At 27.3% G+C, this 6,323-nt stretch overlaps 1 long non-coding RNA gene across 1 annotated transcript in view; it reads left to right on the forward strand.

Moving 5' to 3' along the window:
* Positions 1-5,970, forward strand: part of LOC127065331 (uncharacterized) — a 33,796-nt gene extending 27,826 nt beyond the window's left edge. Inside the window, exon 5 of the long non-coding RNA XR_007782001.1 lies at positions 5,125-5,970. This is a non-coding gene — a long non-coding RNA (uncharacterized LOC127065331). The remainder of the gene's footprint in view (positions 1-5,124) is intronic.
* The last annotated feature ends 353 nt before the right edge of the window (positions 5,971-6,323 follow it).

The raw sequence follows: 6,323 nt of genomic DNA on the forward strand, positions 1-6,323 counted from the left end.
CTTCTTATTATTCATATAAAAGAAAAGAAGAAGAAAAAAAACAGTTAAGAAGATTAAGAAAGAAATTTCATGTTTATTTCCCAATATCTTCAATTATGATTGATTTATAAAGACAATAAGAATAATAATAACAATAATAATAACAACAATAATATGAAGAAGAAGAAGAAGAACAAAGTATCTTGGTATATTCAATTTTGCTTTCTTGTTCTTATGTGGTATATGTAGCTAGTACAATGTAAATTTTAATGTGGGATTTTATTTAAACGTGTCATTTAATGCGTATTATGATTAATATGCATTATTCATACACATATCAATGTATGTGTATTTAAATGAATATAGAATTTATACCTCGTTGACAAATTAAATTTACAATATTGAAATAAGGGTGTCACGATCAGGTACACGCATCACGTTCGATCGTCGACGATCTTTCAATATATAAAATATATCGATACCAAACGATATTACATTTGTTAAAAGGCATATACGTATTACGTACATACGCGTACACGTGCATACAGAAAAATTGAGAAAAAAATAGCAAAATAGAGCGAGGAAGAGAGAGAGAGAGAGATGAAAGTTCATTGTTTACGAGGAAGGACGTCTGTCCTAACAAACGGAGTTTTCGATGAGGTCTCGTATTTTTCTATTCCTGTTGCTTTCTTTTATTTTTTGATTTTGATTATTTAACTAATTAAATTATAAAAATTTTAATATATATATATATATATATATATATATATAATATTATTACCCTGAAAGAAAAAGAGAATGTTTATAGCATTTACTAGCGGGCGTATACAAAGCAAATCTTATTACAATGTTTATATGTTTCTTTATCAGCTGATGTATCTAAATACACCTTATCTTATTTACTTTTGGTCCAATATCCTATGATATCAGTCTTTCCACAACCACAGAGTTGGAAACTTGAAAGATCCCCTTTAAACATACGTTTGTAAATAGATAGATATGTATATATGTACATATGTACATAACTAGATACATAATATACACACCCACACACACATACACAAAGTATATAGTAGTCTTTCTCTTGGGTATTACTTGAGATTTTATTATATTGTATAGACAGTAACGAGCAACCTTTGTTCTGCAATGAGCCAAAATTACATGTCTGATATTGTTATTGATACAATTCATTATGAACTAAAAATGTTTAAATTGATTAGAAAAGAAATTAAAACTTGATAGAAAAAGAAAAAATTTTACATTATTGAAGGGTATTTGTTATTTTCGGCATACATTTACAATGAAATGTTTTCTATAATTCCATTGATTTTCTATTAGCAATACTTTTAATGTGTACGCATAAGTGTATGTATATATATTTTTGTAATGGAACGAAATCTATTAGTTGTTTATTTTTAATTAGATATATGATTCTACTTCTGGTTAATAAACTTTACATTATTATATTGGAAGATACAATGGAATATATCGAATTAAACTCTAATACAATGTTTTATTCGTTTGTCGTTAACGTTAAGACTTTTGATAAAAGATTTCAGTACTTCAGTTAATAGTTAAAATGCCCTTCAACTGGCCGTAGATAACAAAGCTCTTCACTAATGTATCAACGTAAGATGTAATACCACTGATTAAGAAATTCACTAATTATAGTCGACTATTGTCATTCTTCGATGCAAGATGTAAGTCGTATTTGCATTGATACGCAGATGAATACGTATATGATAATGTTTTTTTTATATATGAATACGTATATGATAATGTTTTTTTATAAACCCTGAGTTACTCATTTCTGATACAGATTCAGATATATACAGATATATATATGTATTATATATTATATATAATATGTATATATATATACAGAGAGAGAGAGAGAGAGAGAGAGAGAGAGAAAGAAAGGGTAAACGAATCGAGAATTTGAATGAAACAAAGAACGATATCGAGATTAAATTGAAAAGAAACTTTGTTAGCTCTTGACAAAAAGGCATTCGATAAGGAAGCATTAGCCGTCCAAAGTACAATTATATCAAAGACCTATTCAAATGAAAGACGATTACATAGGTATCCTATTATGATACCTTTTACTTCTTATTATTCATATAAAAGAAAAGAAGAAGAAAAAAAACAGTTAAGAAGATTAAGAAAGAAATTTCATGTTTATTTCCCAATATCTTCAATTATGATTGATTTATAAAGACAATAAGAATAATAATAACAATAATAATAACAACAATAATATGAAGAAGAAGAAGAAGAACAAAGTATCTTGGTATATTCAATTTTGCTTTCTTGTTCTTATGTGGTATATGTAGCTAGTACAATGTAAATTTTAATGTGGGATTTTATTTAAACGTGTCATTTAATGCGTATTATGATTAATATGCATTATTCATACACATATCAATGTATGTGTATTTAAATGAATATAGAATTTATACCTCGTTGACAAATTAAATTTACAATATTGAAATAAGGGTGTCACGATCAGGTACACGCATCACGTTCGATCGTCGACGATCTTTCAATATATAAAATATATCGATACCAAACGATATTACATTTGTTAAAAGGCATATACGTATTACGTACATACGCGTACACGTGCATACAGAAAAATTGAGAAAAAAATAGCAAAATAGAGCGAGGAAGAGAGAGAGAGAGTGATGAAAGTTCATTGTTTACGAGGAAGGACGTCTGTCCTAACAAACAGAGTTTTCGATGAGGTCTCGTATTTTTCTATTCCTGTTGCTTTCTTTTATTTTTTGATTTTGATTATTTAACTAATTAAATTATAAAAATTTTTATATATATATATATATATATATATATATATATATATATATATAATATTATTACCCTGAAAGAAAAAGAGAATGTTTATAGCATTTACTAGCGGACGTATACAAAGCAAATCTTATTACAATGTTTATATGTTTCTATATAAGCTGAAGTATCTAAATACACCTTATCTTATTTAATTTTGGTCGAATATCGTATGAGATCAGTCTTTCGGCAACCACTGAGTTGGAAACTTGAAAGATCCCGTATGAACATACGTTTGTAAATAGATAGATATGTATATATGTACATATGTACATAACTAGACACAATATACACACCCTCACACTCATACACAAAGTATATAGTAGTCTTTCTCTTGGGTATTGCTTGAGATTTTATTATATTGTATAGACAGTAACGAGCAACCTTTGTTCTGCAATGAGCCAAAATTAAATATCTGATATTGTTATTGATAGAATTCATTATGAACTAAAAATGCTTATATTGATTAAAAAAGGAATTAATGCTTGATAGAAAAAGAAAAAATTACACATTATTGAAGGGTATTTGTTATTTTCGGCATCAATTTACAATGAAATGTTTTCTATAATTCCATTGATTTTTTATTAGCAATACTTTTAATGTGTATGCATAAATGTATGTATATATATTTTTGTAATGGAACGAAATCTATTAGTTGTTTATTTTTAATTAGATATATGATTCTACTTCTCGTTAATAAACTTTACATTATTATATTGGAAGGTACATTGGAAGATATTGAAATAAACTCTAATACAATCTTTTATTCGTTTGTCGTTAAAGTTACGAGTTTTGATAAATGATTTCGATACTTCGGTTAATAGTTAAAATGCGTTTCAACTGGCCGTAGATAACAAAGCTCTTCACAAATGTATCAACGTAAGATGTAATACCACTGATTAAGAAATTCACTAATTATAGTCGACTATTGTCATTCTTCGATGCAAGATGTAAGTCGTATTTGCATTGATACGCAGATGAATACGTATATGATAATGTTTTTTTTATATATGAATACGTATATGATATGTTTTTTTATAATACCCTGAGTTACTCATTTCTGATACAGATTGAGATATATACAGATATATATATATATTATATATTATATATAATATGTATATATATATACAGAGAGAGAGAGAGAGAGAGAGAGGGAGAGAGAGAGAGAGAGAAAGAAAGGGTAAACGAATCGAGAATTTGAATGAAACAAAGAACGATATCGAGATTAAATTGAAAAGAAACTTTGTTAGCTTCTTGACAAAAAGGCACTCTATAAGGGAAACAACAGCCATCCAAAGTACAATTATATCAAAGACCTATTCAAAGGAAAGACGATTACATAGGTATCCTATTATGATACCTTATACTTCTTATTATTCATATAAAAGAAAAGAAGAAGAAAAAAAACAGTTAAGAAGATTAAGAAAGAAATTTCATGTTTATTTCCCAATATCTTCAATTATGATTGATTTATAAAGACAATAAGAATAATAATAACAATAATAATAACAACAATAATATGAAGAAGAAGAAGAAGAACAAAGTATCTTGGTATATTCAATTTTGCTTTCTTGTTCTTATGTGGTATATGTAGCTAGTACAATGTAAATTTTAATGTGGGATTTTATTTAAACATGTCATTTAATGCGTATTATGATTAATATGCATTATTCATACACATATCAATGTATGTGTATTTAAATGAATATAGAATTTATACTTCGTTGACAAATTAAATTTACAATATTGAAATAAGGGTGTCACGATCAGGTACACGCATCACGTTCGATCGTCGACGATCTTTCAATATATAAAATATATCGATACCAAACGATATTACATTTGTTAAAAGGCATATACGTATGACGTACATACGCGTACACGTGCATACAGAAAAATTGAGAAAAAAATAGCAAAATAGAGCGAGGAAGAGAGAGAGAGAGAGAGATGAAAGTTCATTGTTTACGAGGAAGGACATCTGTCCTAACAAACGGAGTTTTCGATGAGGTCTCGTATTTTTCTATTCCTGTTGCTTTCTTTTATTTTTTGATTTTGATTATTTAACTAATTAAATTATAAAAATTTTAATATATATATATATATATATATATATATATATAATATTATTACCCTGAAAGAAAAAGAGAATGTTTATAGCATTTACTAGCGGGCGTATACAAAGCAAATCTTATTACAATGTTTATATGTTTCTTTATAAGCTGATGTATCTAAATACACCTTATCTTATTTACTTTTGGTCGAATATCGTATGATATCAGTCTTTCTGCAACCACCGAGGTGGAATGTTGGAAGATCCCATATAAACATACGTTTGTAAATAGATACATATGTATATATGTACATATGTACACAACTAGATACATAATATACACACCCACACACACATACACAAAGTATATAGTAGTCTTTCTCTTGGATATTACTTGAGATTTTATTATATTGTATAGACAGTAACGAGCAACCTTTGTGCTGCAAGGAGCCAAAATTACATGTCTGATATTGTTATTGATACAATTCATTATGAACTAAAAATGTTTAAATTGATTAGAAAAGAAATTAAAACTTGATAGAAAAAGAAAAAATTTTACATTATTGAAGGGTATTTGTTATTTTCGGCATCAATTTACAATGAAATGTTTTCTATAATTCCATTGATTTTCTATTAGCAATACTTTTAATGTGTACGCATAAGTGTATGTATATATATTTTTGTAATGGAACGAAATCTATTAGTTGTTTATTTTTAATTAGATATATGATTCTACTTCTGGTTAATAAACTTTACATTATTATATTGGAAGATACAATGGAAGATATCGAATTAAACTCTAATACAATGTTTTATTCGTTTGTCGTTAACGTTAAGACTTTTGATAAAAGATTTCAGTACTTCGGTTAATAGTTAAAATGCCTTTCAACTGGCCGTAGATAACAAAGCTCTTCACTAATGTATCAACGTAAGATGTAATATCAGTGATTAAGAAATTCACTAATTAGAGTCGACTATTGTCATTTTTCGATGCAAAATGTAAGTTGTAATTGCATTGATACGTACATGAATACGTATATGATAATGTTTTTTTATAAACCCTGAGTTACTCATTTCTGATACAGATTCAGATATATACAGATATGTATATGTATTATATATTATATATAATATGTATATATATATACAGAGAGAGAGAGAGAGAGAGAGAGGGAGAGAGAAAGAGAGAGAGAAAGAAAGGGTAAACGAATCGAGAATTTGAATGAAACAAAGAACGATATCGAGATTAAATTGAAAAGAAACTTTGTTAGCTCTTGACAAAAAGGCATTCGATAAGGAAGCATTAGCCGTCCAAAGTACAATTATATCAAAGACCTATTCAAATGAAAGACGATTACATAGGTATCCTATTATGATACCTTATACTTCTTATTATTCATATAAAAGAGAAGAAGAAGAAAAAAAACAGTTAAGAAGATTAAGAAAG

This window comes from Vespula vulgaris, chromosome 7, assembly GCF_905475345.1.
Source record: "Vespula vulgaris chromosome 7, iyVesVulg1.1, whole genome shotgun sequence".
NCBI lineage: Eukaryota > Metazoa > Arthropoda > Insecta > Hymenoptera > Vespidae > Vespula > Vespula vulgaris.